Raw genomic sequence first — 23,685 nt, 5'->3', positions numbered from 1 at the left:
TGTGTCCAATACTCATTTAAGAAATTGTATTAGATTTCCAGATTAGGTTATTATCACTCTAAAATCAGTAACTTTTTTTTTTTTTTTAAGATTTTTTATTTATTTGCGAGAGAGAGAATGAGAGACAGAGAGCATGAGAGGGAGGAGGGTCAGAGGGAGAAGCAGACTCCCTGCTGAGCAGGGAGCCTGATGTGGGACTTGATCCCGGGACTCCAGGATCATGACCTGAGCCGAAGGCAGTCGCTTAACCAACTGAGCCACCCAGGTGCCCTAAAATCAGTAACTTTTTAAAAGTTTGCTAAATGTTGTTCTTTTCCTACACCGGATAATTTTGCTTTTCACTGTGAAAATTACTTATGTTTCATCCTGCATTGATATGCTTTCTTACTGTCGCTACATTCAATGTCCAAATTGTAATTTATATTTATAACTGCCCCTCATCTATTAGTCATCCATGATATTCTCTCCTGTTTTTAAAACAAAGAAAAAAACCTGACTGACTCAAAGAAGCTTTTCCAATGAACATCAGTTGTCCACCAATCACTCTGCATAACGATCTTCAGCCAGCTATTATACTAAGAATATCATATTTTCCTGCATTTTTATTTCCTCATTTGTTTATTTCCTGTAGATGGTAAACTCTTTGAGGGCAGGGATTATGTTTGATCATTGATGTGTGTGCCAAATTTCCAGTACAAGGTTGTATACACAGTAGACTCAATAAATAACTCACTGACTAGCTGTTGAAAAATTTGATGAGCCTCCCAAAGTGGTTAGCATAGTCTGAGTACTTTATGTATTAGTTAAATCTGACTCAGTAATTGGCAGTCCTTGGGTTTCAAGTAGTGATGGAATACTTGCTTGCCTCTTGCTAAAGTCAAGAAAGTACCTAGTAGAAGAGCCTAATGACGGAGATGCTATTTGGCTTTGTAGCACCTAGAAATACAAGTGTAAAAGCAGTTTTAAAACAGATTCTTTGAAATCTTTCTGAAAGTCCTGAGCATTTCACTTTTGTGAACTATTTGGCTAGTTGGTTGATCTCTGCAACTTCAGTAATGATTATAGTCATTGCTGTAATTATCAGGCACCTGCTATGGACCAGACCCTTCCATATGTGGTTTACTTCTCTTCTGTTTCCTTATACACTAAAAAACTCAACATGGTACATATTATGCCCATTTTATAGTTGGAGAAACTAAGGCAGAGAGAGGTTTTAAATTAACTTGTTCAGGATCATACATAATGGTAAATGGCTGAAGTCAGTATTTGAACATTGGTTTATTGGGGTACAAAACTTATGTGGATTTTATTATGTCTTAAAACCTCTCAGAGATGAGGATACTAAAGGGAAAACTGTACTTAAATCCAAATAATGGAGCTAGCCAGTAACATTTTGAATAATACTAGTAAATTTCATATTGCTCTTACAGTATTGCCTGTAATCATAAATAATTGGTGTCTTGCTTACTGAAATCCATGGTTTTCTGTACTTGGAATGAATACTGCTTTCTAAGTGAAAAGGAAGCTCATAACATTTTTTAAAAAAGATTTATTTATTTATTTTAGAGAGTACGGGGCGGGGAGGGGTGGAGGGAGAGGGAGAGAAAGTCTTTTTTTTTTTTTTTTTTAAGATTTTATTTATTTATTTGACAGACAGAGACACAGCAAGAGAGAGAGCACAAGCAGGGGGAGTGGGAGAGGGAGAAGCAGGTTTCCTACTGAGCAGGGAGCACAATGTGGGCCTCGATCCCAGGACCCTGGGATCATGACCTGAGCCGAAGTAGATGCTTAATGACTGAGCCACCCAGGTGCCCTGAGGGAGAGAAAGTCTTAAGCAGACTCAGTGCTAAGCGTGGAGCGGGACGTGGGACTTGATCTCACCACCCCAAGATCAGGACCTGAGCCGAAACCAAGAGTCAGACACTTAACAGACTGCGCCACCCAGATGCCCCAGGAAGCTCATAACATTTATCTGTGCCATTTGTGTCGTAATAATCACTACTGTTTATCTTAAATATCAGTAAATCTTCATAATAAGAATGAACTCATATTAATAGTCTTGACTAAGATCTAGAGGCACAATGACTTTGTGACAGAAGCAGATTTCAGTAAGAACCATGCCAAAAATATTGTGGTGTAGATTATCAGTGTATATTTAATGGAAAACACGGTGATTTTTCTTAGTGCTATATTTAGGTGATGTGATGAAATAAGTAACTTATTGGCAGTATATAGATCGGTTTATCTGCTTTGTCATTCTGCCTTCCTCCCAAAGCTGTATTTTATAACTTAGGGGGAAGCATTATCTAGGAAGCAAATTTATGAGGTATACACTAACTTCAAAAAGAAAAGGCATTCCTAGTACAATAGAAAGCTGTTTTACTTCCTTCCTGTTTGGTGAAGAATGTCCTAGTATCACTACTTCCTCTGTGAGGAAGAAATTGGGTGTAGCACAGCCAGCTCTTGAGGTAAACCTACTCAGATCTCTTTTGGATGAGTAATTTCTTGAATGTTCTGAAAACAAAACCAGAGTGCTGCTGTAGAGAGTTCTGTAAGGATTGAGATAAAGTGTTTGGGATTTGTGTAGGAAGGTGTCTAGCTTCTTGGAGTTGGTTGAGATAGTTTCATAGGAGATGCTCCCCGGGCTTGGCGAAGGCACGGTGTCTTTAAAACAGTGCATTAAACAGTCCTGGAGCCCTTGTAAACAAAGTTCAGTCTCCAAATCTAGAGAGACTTTCTTTTCAACCACATGGTGCTTTGACTTCAAGAGGAAACTAGACTCTTAATAGTTACACAAACATAGTTTACCAAGAGCAGGTTTTACACGAGGCATACCTCTAAATTATTTCTCAGCGTGGTGCTGCAACCTCCCTATGTTGTGCATCATGTGGATATCTTTTTCTCCCTAGAAAGCATACATGTACTTTTCAATGCTTTGGACAGTTCATTATTAACTAAAGAGGCCCATTTCAGAGCAATGTTTCTTTGGGCTTTTTCTATAAAAGTTATAACCACCTATTTAACTGAGTTTCTGACTGCCTTAATATTATACCCCAGCAGGGTCGTGTTTCATCAGAATCAGATTAGGGCTTAGTTCAGTCCTGGGACCTACTGATTTCTCTTACTATCTTGGTTCCTATCTGGAAAGCTTTCAAGACCGCCAGCTGTGTGGCCTGTTTGGAAAGCAAGAGGCTTGTGGCAGGAATGTGGGTTTGCCCTATTAGTGTTGCAAAATCACTTCTTATGTAGAGAGTCTTGCTTTTCTCTTGCCTCCTATAGTCTGGTTTTAGATTATTTTTCTTGTGGTTTTGGTTTGTGAGTGTGTACTCACGGCTTTCATTTCCTTTATTCCTTTCCCTTCCTTCACAACAGACCATGAGAAGGGAATAACTTTGAGATATTTTTGTATTTGTTTACATTGCCAAGTTATATAGGCAGCTTCCCTTTTATCTTACAGAAAATAAACCCAGGATGGTTAAAAATACTTGAAATCATTAGTTTTAACTTATGTCCTTAACAATTCTTTCACTGTTTGGTTTAAATATAACTATTGGTAATAGGGTTATAATTTAGAAGGTGTGGACATTAAAGAATTTACCCACAATGGCACCATCCTCACACAACCACTTTTAGTATTTTAGTGTTTTCTTTTAGGTCTCTAAGAGATTATTCTGTTTGTTTTGTTTTTTTAAGTGCTATTACTGGGGATGAAGTTCATACATTGGAATTTTACCTCATTTTCTCAACCCTTTCTTTTCCTTAGAGGTGTTCAGTGCCCAAAGAAATAGCCAAAATAAAGGAAGAAGAAATCACAGATGGAAGGACTTTTACATTAACAAGTTGGATGATTAGTCCTTTATAATCAGTGTCAAGTATCTTACCTGATTTCTAATAAGATATGATCAAGAAGTCATTACAAAGCACAATGCATTATCTTCTTTAGCACTCCAAAACTTATTTACCTACCGGTATTTTATTGAACATGTTGGAAATTTAGGCATTCAAATAAAAGGCTCGGATATGTAGGAGTGAGTAGTGTCAGTCTGCATAGGGTATATTATTTCTGCACTTGTTTTGGTTAAAAGGAATGATAGCTTGAAGGAAATGTCCTCTGGAGAGCATTGATTACTGACCCCGAGCTGTGTTTCTGTAGTCTGCCTGAAGAGAGCTCATCAGTGAGAAATGGTTAAATTCTCAAAGTTAGAAGGCACATCATTGAGAATACAGCTGAGAAACGCAGTGGTTTTCTTCATACACACAAATACAATTTTTATATTCTAAAAAAAAGAAGCTTAACTATTGATGAAAAATTTCAGAATGCTTAAATGTTAGTCTTTTCCATTAGGCTTATTTTTTTAAGTTATATTTTTTACTTAGGAAATAAATACTGCTTGCTTACATATTCAAAGAGCATTTCAGGGCTCTCACTTCCCAGTGTTGTACTTGAAAATGAACCGAAGGTGAATAAATGGCCCATTTTAGCGATCTGCAGAGTGCAGATTTCTTCACTTATTTCCCTCATAGAAGCGTATTGTGTCATGGAGTTTGGGTAGTTTCATCTTTTTGATGTGACCTTCCAAAAAATGCTGTTGTTATTTCTCTTTTCTTGGGGGGGGGGTGGATCATACATTATATTTTATTTTTACAGCCGCTTTTTACATCTGCCAATACACTGTAACCATCTTTCCAGGTCAGGAAATGTTTATTCCTCTAGTTAATTCCTTTTTAAAAATTGTGTTGTAATGTTTATTATTTAATGTTAATAATCATAGTATGTGAGCACATTTTTACTTTTGCCATTTTATAGGTGAGTCTTGATTTTTAGATTTGTTCATCTTCCTTAATCGAGCACTTGGAGTCTAAATTCATTTGCAGAAATGTGGCTTTTACTCCATAGCTGAAAGTAGGATAACTATAGGTTGGTGATGCATACTATACTTTGATAGTTTTGTGAGTCTTTTTGTGGTATTCTGTGCTTTATTTTAAAATATGACTTGTTCATGTATTTGTGGACAAGGAAGTGGCTTTTGAAATTTACTCTGTATCTGAGAATTACCTTCCACATTCTAAAATGGATGTAAGAGAGAAGTGGGTAGGGGTGTGTGTGGGGGGAACACTTGTGTAAACATTTAAGGATTAGGAAGAACAGAAATATCAAAATTTTTTAGGCAACACCGACTGCTTCTATTCCTAAAAAAGATTTTTTTGATGTAACTTTAAAAAATGAATACATAACTTATTCTGCTGTAATTTCTTTCATTTTTAAACGTTTAATTTGTGAATTACATAAGCATTGAATCTCCTATATATGAGGGGAAGAGTGAGGTTTGAGACTAGAACCCACAATCTCTTATTTTCTCAAAATAGCTCTCTTCACTCTGCCATGTTACCACTATTACCAGTGACAAGTCATACCTCTTTGCCTGAAGTGGTGAGTTCTACCACTTTTAAAATACCATTACTAAAAACAGCTCAAGTTCCTAAGCTGCCTTATATTTCCAAAAGCATTTGAAAGTATTTTTGGTCCTGCTAAACATCATTAGATGGAAGTAAGAAGAAAGTGTATTTGGTTAATTTGTATTAGAGAATTCTTAGTTGTCTGGAGGAAGGGTTAGAAATGTCTCATTCCTTTGGGACTTAAATATATTCATCAAGTGTTATAAAATCAGGAGCACAAGATACATTCAGATTAGCTAATTAAGCCTTTGCCTTGGAGTTTGCTATTTTATAAATAGGGCAAAAAATCACACTTATAGTTTCTTCCATGTTACTGTTAGGTTAACTGGGACCTTGTAATTAAGTAATTTGATTCACCCTTTACTTATAAATGTTTGCTCCCAATTTTAGACACGAATCCTTACAATATTTTAAGATTGGTTCAAGTACTATTGCTCTAATGAATATTTTCCTCTAATTATATGTCTTTGCTAATACCTCTTCAAAATGTATGCTTCTATCTGAATTGTGGTCTCCTCTCAGATTCTTCAGTGTCAGTTCTGGGTAATTGATTGAGCATGACTACTGAGGGAAATATTTTCATATGATGTCATTTGTATCAGTGAGAGTGCACTTTATGAGAAGATTTTTACAGTAGTTCCTTTACTCCAAGTTGCTATTTATTGTGAAGTACAGTATTGGATTAGCAACTTTCCAGGAAAAATAAAAAGAAACACTGTCACATTAAATGTACACTTGTAAGATACTTCACCTTTTCAGAAAATATGAAAAAGTATATATGCTGGGGAAGTAAGGGAAAACTATAGTAATTTTTTTTGCTTATCAAATCATTTTCTTTAAAAAAATATGGAAGTATTTTTGAAGATGGGTTCATTGGAATAAAAGTGCTTTAGAGTGTGAGTTGGTATTTTTTAAATGTCTGAAATGTATATTGATCAACACATTTGCAAAATGGTATGTGAAACTGAAAAGCTTATGTACGTTATTAATCTACATATATTTTCAAATTTATTTTACCATGAACCTCTTTTGTCAAGGAATATGCATCAATTTAGGGAACTTTGATATATGGTAATATTTTTATAACACATTTAAGCCAATGGGGTTTTCTTGAAAATAATTTTGAGACATAAAGGCCCAAAATTGTGTTATCTTAGGGAATTTAAGCTCTAGGATGTTAAGGTTTAAAGAAACAATGTAGCCACCATATTTTTTTCTTTCTTACTGGTATATAATTTATTTTGTAGTTTAAAAGTGGCTTTTTCTGGAAGTTTAAGCAAAGCAGGGAGTCAGAAGATCTGATTTCTAGGCTTTTTGGGAGGGGGGGGCTGAATGACTTTAATCAAATCACATAATTTCACCGAACCTCCTTTTTGACATTTGCATAGTGCACATAATAATTACATACTCAAAGTCCACAGAACTGTTGTAAAGATAAAATAAGAGAAAAATAATCTGTAGATGTTTGAAACTTGTAAAGTTTAATGTAAGATTAAGGAAATGGTTGTGCCTTAATATTAAGCAAATAGAAGATGGCGGTATCTTCAAACCCTATTTATTTAGACTAATGGCCCTTTATTTGAGGACAGTAGAATTTTTTAGAGCTAAAGTGGGATATGGAGATAATTGTGCCACTCTCTCTTTTTTTCACTGAGGAACTGAAGCCCAGAGATGGTAAATGATTGGCCTTGAGTCTTATAGGGAAATCTAGGAGGACGGCCAGGTCTCCTGACGCACGTTCTCATTCCATGCTAGCCTCCTGAGCAGTCTAGAAGAGAGAAACAATGAGCTACCTGTTGAGTCAGATATTCTTGAGTATCTTCCTCCCAGATAGTGTTACTTTTTATAATGAAATGTTAGTATTATCATTTTAAAGTTCCTAATTCTTGTTCAGTACTCTGTTTTGACTTTTGTAGTATATTTTGGCTAAAATGTTAAGGACTTACTTTTTCGCAGATTTTTTTCTTCTTTTGTGTCATGTTTTATAAAAGAAACTCTGACAAATTACTGTGTAATGTGCTAAAACTGAAATTATGAGAGAAAAGATAAACACAGGCCATTAATAATTTAAGTTACTGTTTGTCACACCTTTACTATTTTGACATTTAGTACACATAGAATTTGTTAACATACCCCTTCCACCATACCTCTTTCAGTGTTTTGAAGAGAAGATGAGAAGGTATGTTTCTTTGTGACCACTTCTAAAAACATTATCCTTTTTTCTTTGCCTCAAATATTTATGAAGACAGAAAATAGCATTGCTTATTTTTATTGGCCACACTTAAAAAATAACTGGGAAATAAATGTGTTATCAGTCAATACATATTTGCTGGAGTACCCTCTACAGAGGGTTTGTTAGGTGCCAGTGATTTTAAGACACACTGGTCTTTGGGCCAAGAGGCCATGAACATACTTATTTACCGTTGCATCCTTTTATAACATGAGATCAAACATTTTCCTGTATTTAAAAATACCTAGTTAAAAAAAAAAAAACCTGGTAAAATAATTTTCTCTGTGTTCTTTTTCCCTCATGTGAAATTTGAATAGAGAAATACTGTAAATAGAAAAAGTGTGAATAATTTTAGAACCCTGAGAATAATATGAAAGGTTAAATTGTCTATGCTTTAATAAAAGAAGCAGTTAAAATTATTTTAGTCACTGGAATAGTAAGTGTGTTTGTTTAAACTGTAGCACACCTAGACAGAAATAAATCTTGTTAAAACAACAACTTACTACTGACCTTACTTGCTTTGCCCATTCTGGGTCCCCGAATCTCGACTGCAATAAAATAGAAAAGGTCTGCTTGGAATATTTGTAATAATATCCCTAAAAGGTTCTTTAACCTGATACTTTATGAAGAAAAAATAAAAAGGATTAGTTACGCACGCCTTGAATTTATAGTCTGAAATGAGAATCCAAACATTTTGTTATATACTATAGTTAACTAAGGCATGCTTAGATACTGCAAACTGCAAATGACCATTTGTGGGATTTTGATTCAATCTTCACTTCCTTCTCATAGAGGAACTCAAACCCTGAGTCACTCTATGAGATTGGTCTGCATATTGGTTTGATCTGAATTGTTGATTATGTTATTTTTGTGAAAAACATTAAAAGGTATACAAGAAGACACTATTATACATAATACTTTCTAGTCTGTAAGTTCCTTGAAGTCAGAGCTTTTTTTTTTTAAACACCTCCAGAGCCTCTTTATATCCCCATTTATAGGTCCTGGTATTTTAAATATTTGTTGGATAAGTGAATAAATGGATTTATATTTATTTATCTTATGCACCATAATTCTCTTTTGTGTTTGATACCATTCTGGTTTCCAGCTAGTCTTCCTGAGACATTTCCTTTTTGCTTTAAAAAGTCTTTATTACTATTTATGAAAAGCTGTTGGTTTTTATTCTAGTTATCTATTGCTTAAATTATTATATCTCATAATTCTATGGGTTAAGAATTTGGACAGAGCATAGCAGGGATGGCTTGTTTCTGTTCCATGATGTGTGGGGTCTCAGCTGATATGACCTGGAACTGTTAGGAGCTGGCACGATTGGGGGCTGACTGAGCATATCTTTTTCATATGGCCTCTTCACATGGCTAGGTTGGGCTTTCTCAGAGTATGGTGGTTTCAAGGTAATCAGACATATGTAGTGGCTCAGACTCTGAGATAAAGGGTTCCAAAGTCCTAGGCTGCGGGTTCAAAGCTCAGAAGTCCCAGAATATCACTTCTGCCACCGTCTGTTGGTCAGGCCAATCACTAAGGCAATCCCATTGTCAAGGGAGGGCAGTTATATTTCATTTCTCAGTGAGAGGAGTGGCTAAGAGTTTATTGCTGTCATGAGTCTTCCACAGTTTCTATTCTTTATGTATTACTTGCCATTGTTACTATTAACCTTATTAGGCTGTGGTTTTATTTAGGATGTTCAACAAAATGTCCACTGTTAAGTACTTAGGGACCTGATGATAGCTCCTTTCTCCCCATCTCCACATTGTGTTGTGGCTTGACTGCCTGGAGTGCTCTTTGTCCTAGACCTGTGCGAAGGAGGAGCGTTAAAAATTTCTTTGGGTAGGGTGCCTGGGTGGCTCAGTCGTTAAGCGTCTGCCTTCGGCTCAGGTCATGATCCCAGGGTCCTGGGATCGAGCCCCACATCGGGCTCCCTGCTCGCCAGGAAGCCTGCTTCTTCCTCTCCCACTCCCCCTGCTTGTGTTCCTGCTCTCGCTATGTCTCTCTCTGTCAAATAAATAAAATCTTTAAAAAAAAAAAAATTTCTTTGGGTAGAAGCAAGAACTTTTTGGTTGGGAGTTCATGCTCAAAATGGATTTTCCCCATGGTGCCAGAAGGAAGTACCTATATTTGTATATCTGTGTGTGTGTGTGCGTGAGCTTGTGCACACACGTGTGTAGAAACACACCATTTCATAATAGATGGGCCAGTGGTACCTAGAGATTTTGATTTTATGTATTATTAAAAATGTCCCCCAAAATCTAGGGAACTGACACAGGATTGTCAAATTTTGAATTTTGTCAAGTCATTACATGAAAAAAAAAAAATGACAGCTACAATACCATTTCAATCTAATTCAATCTAATAATAAAGGAGAATCCTCAAATTTAATAGAATTTAGCTTTATAGAAAAATAAAGCTCTACATTTTTTTCTCATTTAGGTTTAAACCTAGAAAAACTTTGTTCCTGAGCTACACTCAGACATTTTAGGAACCACTCTGGTAGGGGCCTTATTTTGATCTGTCAGCAGAATTAAAAAAAAAAACAAAACAAAACTGTACCTGAAGGATTTTTTAAATGTACATTTCGTAGCCATATTTATTATGTAAATAATGGGGGAATTGACTGGTATAATGGTCCTTCTGAGAAACACCCATTTTAGTATGTGTTACTGGATTCTTTTTCAGTGCAGAAAGATTTTAGTTTCATTAGGACCTATACAACAAAGTAAGGTTTAAATTAACGCCACCATGTGATGATGTCTGTCCTAACAGAATTGCTGTTCACAATCTGCTGAGCTCAGGTTCCGTTGAGCTCAGCCTATATACTATTAGCTGTGTGAAGATACTCCAGATCAGGGGCGCCTGGGTGGCTCAGTCTTAAGCGTCTGCCTTCGGCTTAGGTCATGATCTCAGGGTCCCGGGATCGAGTCCCACATGGGGCTCCTTGCTCAGTGGGGAGCCTGCTTCTCCCTCTCCCTCTGCCTGCCCCTTCCCTTGCTTGTGTTCTCTCTTTCTCTGTCAAATAAATAAATAAGATCTTTTTTAAAAAAAAAGATACTCCAGATCGCCCCCGTTATTTTTCTTTCCTTAAACTAATAGGAAACTTTGTCCCTCAAGACTTGATAAGAAAGACATTAGAATACTACTAGTGTGTGCTCCAGTTGTAAGCCTAAATGCAGGTACTGAAATGCAGTGGCAGCGAGTTATCAGTGATGATAATGGTCACCCGCTGGGTGTAGCATATCCATATAAGTAATTTTGGATTGTCATTGAAAGGAAGATAGGGTATTAGAAAATTTTGTGGACATGTGTATATGCCCTTGGACTTGGAGACTCCCAGATGGAGGGAAACGTCAGCCACTGCATGTTCTTTTCCTAGCTCTTCCACCTTAGGTTTTAGAATTGTTTTCTTTTCTTTTTAAATTTAGTTCCTTGTGTTGGATAAAGTTCTCTTTTTGTCACAACTCTTAAAATTTTTTTCTTCACACCTGTCTTTTAGCCTACACTATCAGTATTTCTTCCATTTTCTTTGCTTATATAGGCATAACAGGCCAATAATTGAATAATCTTGGGGCGACTCACCAGGTTGTACTGAGTGGATTTGTTGGGTGAATGATACTTGTGGCTGTTTTGTAATAGCTGGATGTTAGAAAGCATCTTCTTGACTAACCAACCTGTTTTTTCTCGGGAGGGGGGGGGTGTTGGAGAGGTGGTGGGCGGAGCCAGAAGTGCAGAGGAGTAGCGCCCAGCAGGAGGAGCTGTGCTGGAAAACACAACAGGGAGAAGCGGAGGGCTTGAATTCACAAGTCCCTGGATTCCACTACTGCTTCTCCTCTTGCTTTAACTTCAGCGAATCACTTAACTTCTCTGACTTTTAGCCTCCTCACCTGCAAAATGGGATTGATAGATGCCATGTAGATGAAACCTACTTTTGGGAAATAGTAAAAATAATGCTGGTAAAGTTTGTGTCACAGCAACTAGTACCTGATACTTAAACAAAAGGTAGTTCTCCTCGTTATTCTGTATATTTTGGATGTTAGAAAGCTCATTTCCAGATCTTTGAAGTTTTAGTTTTATATTTGTATTGTTAGATGTTTTCTCTACATGTTCTAGATTCACAACTAAGTTACAAACCTCTCACACCTTTTAGTGTACATAATGCCCTTCTGTGATGCGAAGGTTGACATATATTTGATGATGATTTCCATAGCAGTTAGTTAAGATATGATGGGAAGACCAGTGTCTTTAGTGTTTATTTTGGGGTTCATAAAAACTTCAGTCAGAGGATGATGGAGTGAAGTACTGCTGTTGTCAGTAGACGTACTAATCTCTTTGAAGCTCAGTTTCCCATCATTGAAACTGAGTAGTTAAAACAAGTTATTTTCAAGTTTCTTCCAGAGCTAAATTTTTATTCAAAATGGTATAGGATCCTATTTTCTCCAGTATTCTTCAGTGTTTTTGTCAGAACCTACACATGTAGTAAAATGGAAGATTGCATTTTAAATTTTTTAACAAAATGGGAAACTATATAGGTCCACACAATAAAACAAATTTCTGATGAAATATCTTTTTTGGTAATATTTCTTCTGAATGACAGTTGGATCCATGGGTTGACTCAGTGAGATTCTACAGACAGACAATAAACATTTGACTAGGTACTAACTGTACTCCAGGGATAAGCTCTCCATTTTCCAACATACTAAGCTGCATATAGCTTTTTTCTTAGTACTCTGGTGCTCATTTTTGGAATACCATATTCTTTCTGGAACTCTGTAAAATATTGCTGCATTTAATTATCTTATATAAAAATGTAATTCTACTTCTAAAAATTTATCTGTGACATAAAATTACAGCCATGAGTGTATATTGTACATACATGTGAACTGTTTTCAACTTTTGAAAAATACCATTTATTTAGGGCTTGCTGGCTACTTTCTCCTCTGCTTTTATTTATTTATTTTTTGACAGATTGGTGCTGCCTAGCAGGCATTCAGAGTAGTAAGAACTTAGTGCCTGGAGTCAGGTGGACATGGGGTTGACACCCAGCTCCATCACACGTCCTGTGACTTTAGAGAAATTGTGTTACCTTTTCCTGGTTATAAAATGGATGTTACAGAACATCTTTTTAAGAAGACTGCTATCCTCCTTCATACTGTGTGTGTGGGGGTGGGGGGAGTTAATGAATATTGCTTTTATTGTGTTGAAATGATTAACTTAATATGGTCATATGCTGTTGAAAGGTGTGGTCTCCCTTTAGGAACTGACAGTGACAGTCATTTGGGGAAAGGGGCCCATCTTGAGAAAACAAAAACCCAGAAGGGGGACAGAAAGTTTGTGCTGGTCCTGGTGAGGCTGGTTTTTGAAATTATTCTTAGGTATTGGGGGTAGAGACTGTGTCCCTGTCCTGTGTAGGCAGATTATAGAGTTTCAGTGTTGCTTTTGGTTCATTTGCTTACCTCTTGTTACCCAATGGTACTGAGGTAAGTTTTACACAGGCTTGTCTGCATTGTCATCAGGGATATTAGGGAAGGCTTGTAGGCTTATTTCGTATTGGTGAGAGTGGTCATTGCGGCATTAATTAGGGAGGAAAACCTCAGGAGAAGGTAAGTTTCTGAGAAGAATTCACAGTCCTATTTCCTCTCCCTAAGTGGATTTCTTTCCTCTACTGTTGATATTTGCAGGGTATATATTTTATTAAGGAAGGTAGACATTTCCTCTCAGACTGGTTTGTTGTGAAAGATAAACTGATAATATATGGAAATCCTCTACTATTCTGGTATACACAGTAGGCTTCGGTAGCCATTCTCATTTTAAGGAGAATGAAAGGAAACATTACAGGCAAAGATTATCTGCATTACTGGGAGAAAAACAATTAAAATTCTACTCCTTGTGTGTTGGGGCCTTTTATTTTGGGAAGACTGGTTGTTGGGTTGGCATGCTCTAGTCTTGGTCAGGAGTCATCTCTGAGCCTTTTATCTTTGTTTAAGAAAGATTAATTTCTGCTCATTAACTTATTTTTTTCTATTCTCTCCTGTAATTCCATTAAAGACTATATTATTGTGTGAATTTTGGGGCTGAGCTCCCTAATTAAAGCCCCAGGACTTCTGCAGGAATGTTGTTTAAAATTCACTAATCCAGCAGCAGGTTGTTTCCTTAATCGAAGGGGCATAAAACCTTACCCTTGCCCTCAAGAAGCTCACAGTCTAGAGGGGAAGATTAATTTTAGCATAAGGTAATAATGATAGTAATCATTTTCACATGCTGTGTCCAGATCCTTATATCCTATTCATTTGTCAATACTTTCAGCTTCTCTAGTCCGCTTTATATATTTGTCATTCCAGGGAAACTGTTCTTAGGAAGGTCATCAGCACATTCTGCTTGCCAAATCAAGTAGAAACTGTAATTCTCAGTAGCATTGAGAGCTGTCTTCTTGGAACTATCTCCTCTTGGACTCTGTAGTATTTGTCTTTGCTGGTCTTCCTTCTGCCTCTCTCTTCTCCCTAAGAAATTTTAATCATTTCTTTGGATTTAAATGCTATATTCAGGTTAGTCACTCCACAAATTTTTTTTACCCCTGCGCCCCTAGTGACTCCAAATTTAATATCTTTAGTTCTTTTCCAAATGTGAGCCATGTACATTCATCTACATGAATGAAATTAATTTTTCTTATAAGTCTGTCTCTGAGCAAGAATACTATTCATTGAAGAGTTACTGTTTTGTGATAGTTGCTTTATTGTATTTGGCTCTGACCATTGTGAGAGACAAAAATGAGAGGAATGATCATTTGAGATTTATGAATTTGATGGATAGGTTTTTTTCCACTATATCATATGGACCAATTATATATGTGCACCTGCCTGTAGCTTAGTAATTTTTAAACTGATGATATATCCTTTTCTATATACCTATTTAGAACCTTTGTTTACATTTAGTATAGAAGTTATTCAATTATAAATCTAAATCTCTACTTGTTTTAACTTGTGATTACTGTACTTAAAGCATTTTGTTAAACTGAATTAAAGTAACAAAAGAACATCTTAAGATTGGACTTCAGTAATTTTAAGCACCAGTTCTAGAAAACTGAAGATTTCTCTAAGCAAAACGTCAAGTTTAAGAACCTTAAGTTCTATGTATAATACGCAGAATGAGTAGTTGGAAAGAATAATTACAAGGTTAATTAATGTTTATACGTAGGTTATGAGCTAAATGTTGTTTTAAGGGGGTCTTGAGATGATACTGTTGACCTTCTTAAAAACAACTTTGGAAAATGAAAATTATTTGTTAAAGAGTTTCATTAGTCATTGTCTGCAGTGGAGGTAGAGACTTTTAACAAAGAAAACAAGCTGTCTGAAGTATATATAGAAGTTAATCAGTTAACTTATAAATTCTTCTTCAGTGGTCTAGATGTTACTTTTAGCATCATCAACTTAATAATTGGGAAAGGGGGAATTTTACCTTATATAGTCCACATTCTTTATACATTATATTATTAAGACTTTTGCAGCACATCAAATTTGGGGTCTTAATATTACAATATTTTATAATACTGTTTTAAATATTTAATATAATACTGTTTAATATTTAATATTTTATTAAAATATGGAAGCTATACTTGAGGATACCTTTTTATATTATATAAAATGTATGTAATATAGATCAAATAAAAAAATACAATGTCCTGTTTAATAATCTGAAATAGTTCTCACAGTTAAGTCTTGAGAGTATGACTTTCCTCTTGATGTAATATAATTTGAAACATGCTGAGAGTTAAAGGTATGTTTTGTGTTATTTGAGAGTTTTTGTGTTTTTAAGAAAAAGAAAACAAATTCTCATACTACCACTACATTAGCTCTGTGACCTTGGACAGAGTGCTTCACTTGTCAGTTAAGTTTCTGTGATCTACAAACTGGAGGTATAGTAGCAATACCTACCTCATAGGGTTGTTAGGAAGATTAAAATGAATAACAGATATAAAGCTCTCTGCCAGAAGCATTTCATAAATCGTCGCTATTGGTGATGATGATGATGGTGATGCTGGTAAACCAAAACAGCAAAATACGGTTCTTCTCTCATTCTGGTAGGCATAAAGTGCTCTTTTCGCTGGTATTGTGGGTGTCACTTCATTTTCTTCCTAGCTTGCTTTGCTTCCTCTGGCTCTGTGTCTAACCCTTTGGTTAAAAAAAAAATTTTTTTTGAGCATATCTTCTTCTAACCCTCTGTTACCTTTTGAAAAATCATCAGTCTATAGCTTTAATGCTGTCAGCAATCTTTTTCTGTGTGATGTGGGCTCAGTCCTGATTTTTTTGCCTCACAGTCATGATGTGTAATTCGTGCAGCCAAATTGATGCTCTTCTTGTCAGATGTTTACACCATTTGCTACTAGAACTGCCTTTGTCCCTTACATCCCTTAACTGACACAGTAATCATAACTATCACATAGGAAGAAAGGGCAGGTACATAGAGGTATGTTTTTAAAAATCATTTATGATTTTTTTAGCATTGAAGAAATTGAGGTATAATTTGCATACCATGAAATGCACCCATTTTAAGTGTATTATAGGATGAGTTTTAGTAAATGTACACAGTTATGTGTGTCTTGTGTTTCTTATACATCTTTCTTTAGCATCACCCACAATCTAGTTTTAGAACAAGTCTGTCAGCCCAAAAAGTTCTCTTGTGTCCATTTTCAGGCATTCCCCACTTCTGTTCTCTAACTCAGGACAGCACTAACCTGTTTTTTCCTCTGTAGTTTTACTTTTTCTAGAAATTTCAAATTAATGGAATTATATAATATGTTATCTTTGTGTCTGGCTTCTTTCATTTAGCACATGTTTTTAAGGTTCATGTTGTTGCATCCATGAGTAATTCATTCCTTGTTGTTGAGTGGTATTCCATTGCATGATGTACTACATTCTACAAAATCCGTTCTCCAAAGATAAACAGTTGAGTTGTTTGCACTTTTCAGCTGTTCTAAACATAACTGCTAAGATCATCCTTACACAACTGCTTGAATGTCATCTGTCCCCAAGAGAAGTGAAAACACACCTTGGTGTGAAATTGTTGGCTTATGTGTTGAGAAACTTCCAAACTCTTTCCCAAAATGGCCGTACCATTGTGCTTTCCTACCAGCAAGGGATGTCTTGTGAAGGTTCTAGTTTCTTCCTGTCCTTATCAACACTGTATGTTTTATTGCATGTCTAGCATATTTTATTTTGGTTTTAATTTCTGTTTTTCTGATGACTAATGATGTCTAGTACTTTTGTGTGTACTTTTCCCATTGTATATCTTCCTTTTTTTTTTTTTTTGAGAGGGAGAGAGAGAGAAAATCCTAAGCAGGCTCCACGCCTAAACTCACAACCCTGAGACCACCTGAGCAGAAATCAAGAGTCTGATGCTTAACTGGACCGAGACACCCAGGCGCCCCCCGCATTGTGTATCTTTTATAATATATATAATATATTTAAAAATCTTTAAATATTTTGCCCATTTTAAAAAGTTGAATTGTTTTATTATTGAGTTATTGAAGTCCTTTATATATTATAGATGGGCATCCTTATTATTTAGCTCTTTATGTATTTTAAATGCACATGCTTTATCAGGTAATTATTTTGCCAATATTTTCTCCCCATCTGTAGCTTGTGTTTTCATTTTTAAATTATGTCTTTTGAAGAGCAGACATTTTCATTTTAATGGAGTTCAGTTTGTCAGGTTTTTTTTTCTTTTATGGTCTTTATTTTTATTTTATGCCTTTGGTGTAATATCTAAAGTTTTTTTTTCTAATCCACAATAATTTTCTCCAGGAATCTTCTTCTACAAGTTTTGTAGTTTAGTTCTTACTTTTAGGTCTATGGTCCTATCCATTTTTAGTTAATTTTTTGTACATGGTACAAGGTAAAGGTCGAGGTTATTTTTCCCTTTCCATGCGTCTAATAGTTTTTGGCATCATTTATTGAAAAGACTGTCTTTTTCTCATTAAATTACCTTGTGACCTTTGTTGAATATGAATTGATATAAATGTGTGGAACTGTTTCCGGACTGTGTTCTCTTCTATTGTTTATCCTTATGCTAATACCCCACTGTTTTGATTGTAACTTTACAGTAAGATTTGAAATTAGGTAGTTTTTTTCAACTTTTGATGTAGTTTTAAGGTAGCCCTGGTTCAGAAATTTCCCAGTAGTTTCCATGTTTACGTGTCTCTGGAGGGTTATGGGCAGATAAAACCATTAGGACATTCCAGGGAAAATCGGTTCTCCTTTGGGTAGGACAGGCCTGAAGCTTCTGGGTTTTTTTTTTTTTTTTTAAGATTTTATTCATTTATTTGACAGAGAGAGAGAACAAGTAGGCAGAGAGGCAGGCAGAGGGAGAGGGAGAAGCAGGCTTCCCGCTGAGCAGGGAGCCCGATGCGGGGCTCAATCCCAGGACCCCGGGATCATGACCTGAGCCGAGGGCACCGGCTTAACCGACTGAGCCACCCAGGCGCTCCTGAAACTTCTGTTTTTTCATCATTTCACTGAGTTACCTGTCAGAGCCAGCAGTGCTTAGCAGGATCATACTTGGTAGGATAATTGTAACACCTACTGTGCACCAGGTGCTTTATGTAATCATCTCATTGAATACTTCCAAGGTGCTGCAAACAGGACGTTATTATCCTCATTTTATATTTGAGTCCACAATAACACTTCCTAGGTCGCATACCTAAGCTGCTGCTAACAATAGAGTAATATTATCAGCAGCAGTATTTATATGATAAAGCCAGTTTTGAAAACTGGTCTGTCTGATGACTTAACCCTACGAGGTTTTTCCACTGTTTGGTGCTGCCTTCTTTTTCGTTTCGTTTCTTTTCTTTTCTTTTTTTAAGATTTATTTACTTATTTTAGAGAGAGAGTTCGGGGAGCAGAGTGCATTGGCACTTTCTCCTCATATTATCTTAGCATGTTAGTGAAAACGTACTGAATAATATAGATCAAGCAGTAATAGTTTAATATCATCACTCCTACTAATAATCACAACTTTTAGCTCTTGATTGTGGCATAGTGTGATGTCCTTGAGCGAATTAGTTGTTGGTATAGAATTATAATAGGCTTAAGTAGGCTAGCATAATGAATAAATTTACCCCAGTAGAGCCACAAAGAATTGATGACTCCTATTACATAACAGTTTATTGCACACTACTCACTGACTGCCACTTGAGGAGAATCCATTCGTTTTTCTTACTGTGATAACTTCTTATTTGCATACAGATTTTCTTTTGTTTTTCATGAATCATCACTAACTAATACCCTAGCTGCATTTCATTACATTTGATGATCTCCAGACCGAGCAGGTCCTGGTAAAACTCAAGATGGAATTTTTTCTATTTCCCTCCCCTTTTGACCTCTTTAGATTAAAGTAGTAAACATTAATACACAGACAATAGCATAAGCACATACTTGTTTGTATTCCTCACTGTACATCTTAGAAACAAACTTCTTTAGTGCAGTGGAAGTGATTCTCGTGTGGGTCAGAAAAATGCTGCAGGGTCCTTTGGAGTTAAATTCTTTGTTCTTAAAGACATATGCCCAGAAGAAATTTGGTGAGCAGCTCCCCTCGTGATTGAAAATGTTCATTTCTTCCTTATCTACATTTGCTCTTTTTTTTTTTTTTAAGATTTTTATTTATTTATTTGACAGAGAGATAGCGAGAGCAGGAACACAAGCAGGGAGAGTGGGAGAGGGAGAAGCAGGCCTCCTGCTGAGCAGGGAGCCCAATGTGGGACTCGATCCCAGAACTCTGGGATCATGACCTGAGCCGAAGGCAGACGCTTAACGACTGAGCCACCCAGGTGCCCTATCTACATTTGCTCTTACAAATTGTTAAGATTGTCTTATATTTTTATATGGCATCATTTTTGCATCATTTTACTCGAGATTTTTTTTTTTGAGATAAATTATTCAGTCACTTTTGAACTTCTTTATACAATTATGACTTAGATTTTTATTTCAGTAGTTTCAAGCCTTTTGATTCCTTGCAGGTAAACTATAAATCACAACAAATTAAGATTGCGATGTGAATTTTATTTATTTGTTTACTCAGCAAACATTTACTGTGTGCTGTGTTACTGTGTGCTGGGCGCTGGGCTGCTCCTAGGGGGGCAGTCTGGACATAGGGATCTCAGGTCTCTGCTGCTTCTCAGCTTCCAGTGCTCCTGATGAGACCTAAGCAGCTGCAAGAAAGTGTAGTAAGAATTACGGTGGGAACTCAAAATTGTAGACTAGACACCTCATCCATCATTCACAATGAAATGCGGCCTTACATATTTTATGTTTTTTTAACCAAATAGAAGTCATGCAGTAAGTCTACTTCTTGATTTATCATGCAATTTAATGGCGAGATGTTATTAATGAGTTAGTTACTTGTATATTGGTTGTAAAAATCACATCCACTCTAATGAGTCCAAGAGGAGTCTATTTCTTTTTATTCATGTTTGCTTGTTTGTTTGTATTGCAGGTGTCTCTTGGATTTGGCTACAAATTTATAGATCTTCTGCACTGTGTACAGGCACAGGTGAGTCAAAATTAAGCCTTTCTGTTGGAATATTTTTATTTTTAAGTAAACTCAAATATTTAAAAATTATTTATAGTGTAGCAAAATAATGTGTAAACAAAACAAATATAAATAAGAAAATGTGTATTTGTCAGCATTTCTGTTTTATTATAAAAATTCTGTGGGAATGTGTTAGAAATGAATTTGAAGGTAAAGTGATCTTATCTGTTTATCAGTGTTTACTGTGTGTATTTGGGAAGAATTTACACATACCCATTAGATGAGGTGATTTATAATGTCACAGCCTGGCAAAATGTTTACCTTTTTTTATATATAAATAAAATAGTTGCTATCTATTTTGGCAGCAAATGGAGGTAATTGTTTTAAATTTAATGAGCAGGCTTTTCTTGTCCAACCAGTCTGAAATAGCTTCTCAGTCACTTCTTTTTTTTTTTTTTTTTAAAGATTTTATTTATTTATTTGAGAGAGAGAGAGAGAGAGAAACAGCACGAGAGGGGGGAGGGTCAGAGGGAGAAGCAGACCCCCCGCCGAGCAGGGAGCCCGATGTGGGACTCGATCCCAGGACTCCGGGACCATGACCCGAGCCGAAGGCAGTCGCTTAACCAACTGAGCCACCCAGGCGCCCCTCAGTCACTTCTTAACACACCACCCTGATAGATTTTTATCATGATATTTATTATCATGTGATACATTCTTATTTCTTTATAGTCTTCCCTTCGAAAATATAAGCTCTGTGAACACTGAGACTGTTTTTGTCTTGGTAAAAAACGGTATCCCTGACTTTTAGGATAGCACCTGGTATATAGGAAAGACTGAATAAATGTTTGTTTAAAGTAATTATTGGATAGTAAATATTAAGAATTTGCTTATATTCAGAGTCATCAAGCTCTGCATCTATAAAGAAAAACTAGAAATAGTTTTTATACTTATTTCTAAATATGAAATTAATTTGTATCAAGTACTTAAAGTATATGGCTCTTAAATGTTCTGAGAAATTACCTGTGTTGCATATATTATGTACTAAAGTGTGCTTAATCAGGATAGATTCAGAGGGTAATGCTTCCAATTCTGTATTTATTTTGTCACTACCCTAGAAGGTTCTTATGATCAAGTTATGGATAAACCTGAAGCAGGTGTGAGAGCTTCTTACCTCCTTACTGGATTATGCTACCATATTAGATATGTTTTTTGATATCTTTGTAGAGAGTGAGAGAATTGAAAATCTCTAAGTCAAAAATTTCCCATGACCTATCACTGGATACAAAATTTAACTTCCTTACTTAGTTTTCATTTTCTAGATTGGGGAGATTTTTTGGTCATTTTTCCACCCTCTATATTGATGTTTGAATTCATTATCCTAGAGCTATAGGAGGGATGCTTGGCTGGCTCAGTTGGTAGAGCATACTACTCTTGGTCATGAGTTCAAGCCCCACATTGGGCATTGAGCTTACTTAATAAATAAATAAATAAATAAATAAATAAATAAATAAATAAAGATAGCTATAGGAGGGCGCCTCTCAAATAAATAAATAAAATCTTAAAAAAAAAAAAAAGATAGCTATAGGAATAAGCAGACCACCTATTTCCTTGTGTCCTTGGCAGTTTTCTTTAGGTGTTCCAAGTTATTGGTTGCCATTATTGGTTTCTTGAGAAACCAATTGCCATTATTGGTTGGTTTGTTTGTTGTTGTTTTTGGTATGTTTTGTTTTTTGATCTTTCTTCAGGCATTGGTCTCTTCTGCCAGCATGATTTTCATTTATAGAAAGAATTAACTCTGACCTTTAGTGTTTTTTTAAGTAAAATTTTATGAATTATTTCTTATTCACATTTAATTTTATAAGTGCAACTTGCAGAGATTCTCTTGATAATACTAATAACAGCAGCTATTACTTATTGCTCTCTTACTGTGTGCCAGGCATTATGTAAGTACTTTAGAGTTATCTTGAGAATAACAGATAAGGAAATTGAAGCTTAGAGAGGTTAAGTGACTTTTCCAAGGTCATATCAAGTAAGTGGCAATTTGCCACTCCAAAGACCTTGATCTTAACCGCTGAGCTCTATTTTATGCCTAAATAGCCCTGACTACAAGCATATTTGTGGCAGTAAGTGAATTATAGGAAAATCATGTTGCTATGTGAGGACTTCAAAATTAATTTAAAAGTCAAACATTATTTTGCTTCCATTTCATTAGCAGGTCCTAACTTTTAACCTTTATTTCAAACTGTGAAACATGACAACTCATTTGAAATTTAATGACTACCTAAACAACTCCACTAAAGTTGGAACTAAAGTTCCACTCTGGCACTTTTCATTTTGTGCTCACTTTTGAGGACGGGGGAGAGGCACATGGGGGAAAGCCATTTGGATTCCTTTTTCCATTATAAATGTGTATGCTATGAATCAGCATTCTTTATCCCTTGAAATATTAGAAATTTTTGTTTACAGGTGGCATATATAGCTTGGTAGATGAATCATTTTTCTTAGAACAGGTTGTATGAAATGTAGTAACTATAGAATTACTTAGAACCCTTATCTTGAAAGGTATAACAATTTATATCTCTGGCAAAATATTTTTAATTTTTTTAAGAAATGAGGTAGTATGACTTTGAGGTAGAGCAGAGTTGGTTCAAACAGAACTTCAGCTTTCTTTATTTAGTTTATTTTCGGCGCTGAGGAGGACATATTATATAAAAGTATTTTGAGTCTTACATGTATAATATTGTGGACAAAATGTTCTTGAAGACAGTGTTGTTGAATACATCTTAAAATTTTGATTTGAGAACAAGATTAATTGTATTTCCTCACACTTGCCAAAAGGTTTGTGTCTATAAGTATAAACATAAATTTCAGATTTGAGTATATGGAAAGGGAATTCTGTTTGAATTAAAAAGACAGACTTTATTTAACAGACAAATTGTGCTTTTTAATCTATAGCTACATCAATATTTCCATTCCAGTCTCACATTTTAAGCGTTTTTAAAGTTAGCCAGTAAAATATTCTTAGAATTGATAGTGAAAACAGGAGCAAACATTAGATAAATCTGTTTGACAATATAGCCTTGAAATGTAATTTTCCCTTCACTATGGAAAACTCAACTCAGTGTGGAGTCGTATGTACTTTGTATTTATTCCTAAGTCTGTTTTCTGTATGCCAGAAGATTTGGGGTGGGAGAACAGGGTGGGGGATGGGTGGGTGAAGAATTGTTTACACACACTAGTTCGAGCTAAACTCTTTGATGCTAATGTATGGAGAGAGAAGTTGTCCAAAGTATAATAAAGTGTAATACACTTCTTGTAATACTAATATACTTTGTTGTGTACTAAATACTAAAAATTGTATTAAGCATATCAAGACATAAAAGAAATTATGCCCATGTTGGCTATGACGTGGTTAAAAGTACATTTCAAGTGAATATTTGTTGGGTTTTGAATTCCCTCTTCATTCATAGATG

General features: G+C 35.6%; 1 protein-coding gene across 7 annotated transcripts in view; it reads left to right on the top strand.

Moving 5' to 3' along the window:
* Positions 1–23,685, top strand: part of NCOA2 (nuclear receptor coactivator 2) — a 283,320-nt gene that overhangs the window by 78,105 nt on the left and 181,530 nt on the right. For all 7 annotated transcript variants that reach the window (XM_081816099.1, XM_081816104.1, XM_081816095.1 and 4 more), the window contains exon 2: positions 20,177–20,233. The gene's annotated coding sequence lies outside the window, so the exon portion shown is untranslated. The remainder of the gene's footprint in view (positions 1–20,176; positions 20,234–23,685) is intronic.

This window comes from Leptonychotes weddellii, chromosome 4 (genome assembly GCF_054177405.1).
Source record: "Leptonychotes weddellii isolate Sample4059 chromosome 4, ASM5417740v2, whole genome shotgun sequence".
NCBI classification, from domain to species: domain Eukaryota; kingdom Metazoa; phylum Chordata; class Mammalia; order Carnivora; family Phocidae; genus Leptonychotes; species Leptonychotes weddellii.
Note: the sequence above shows the minus strand (reverse complement) of the source record. Positions and strands in the feature narration are given on the sequence as shown.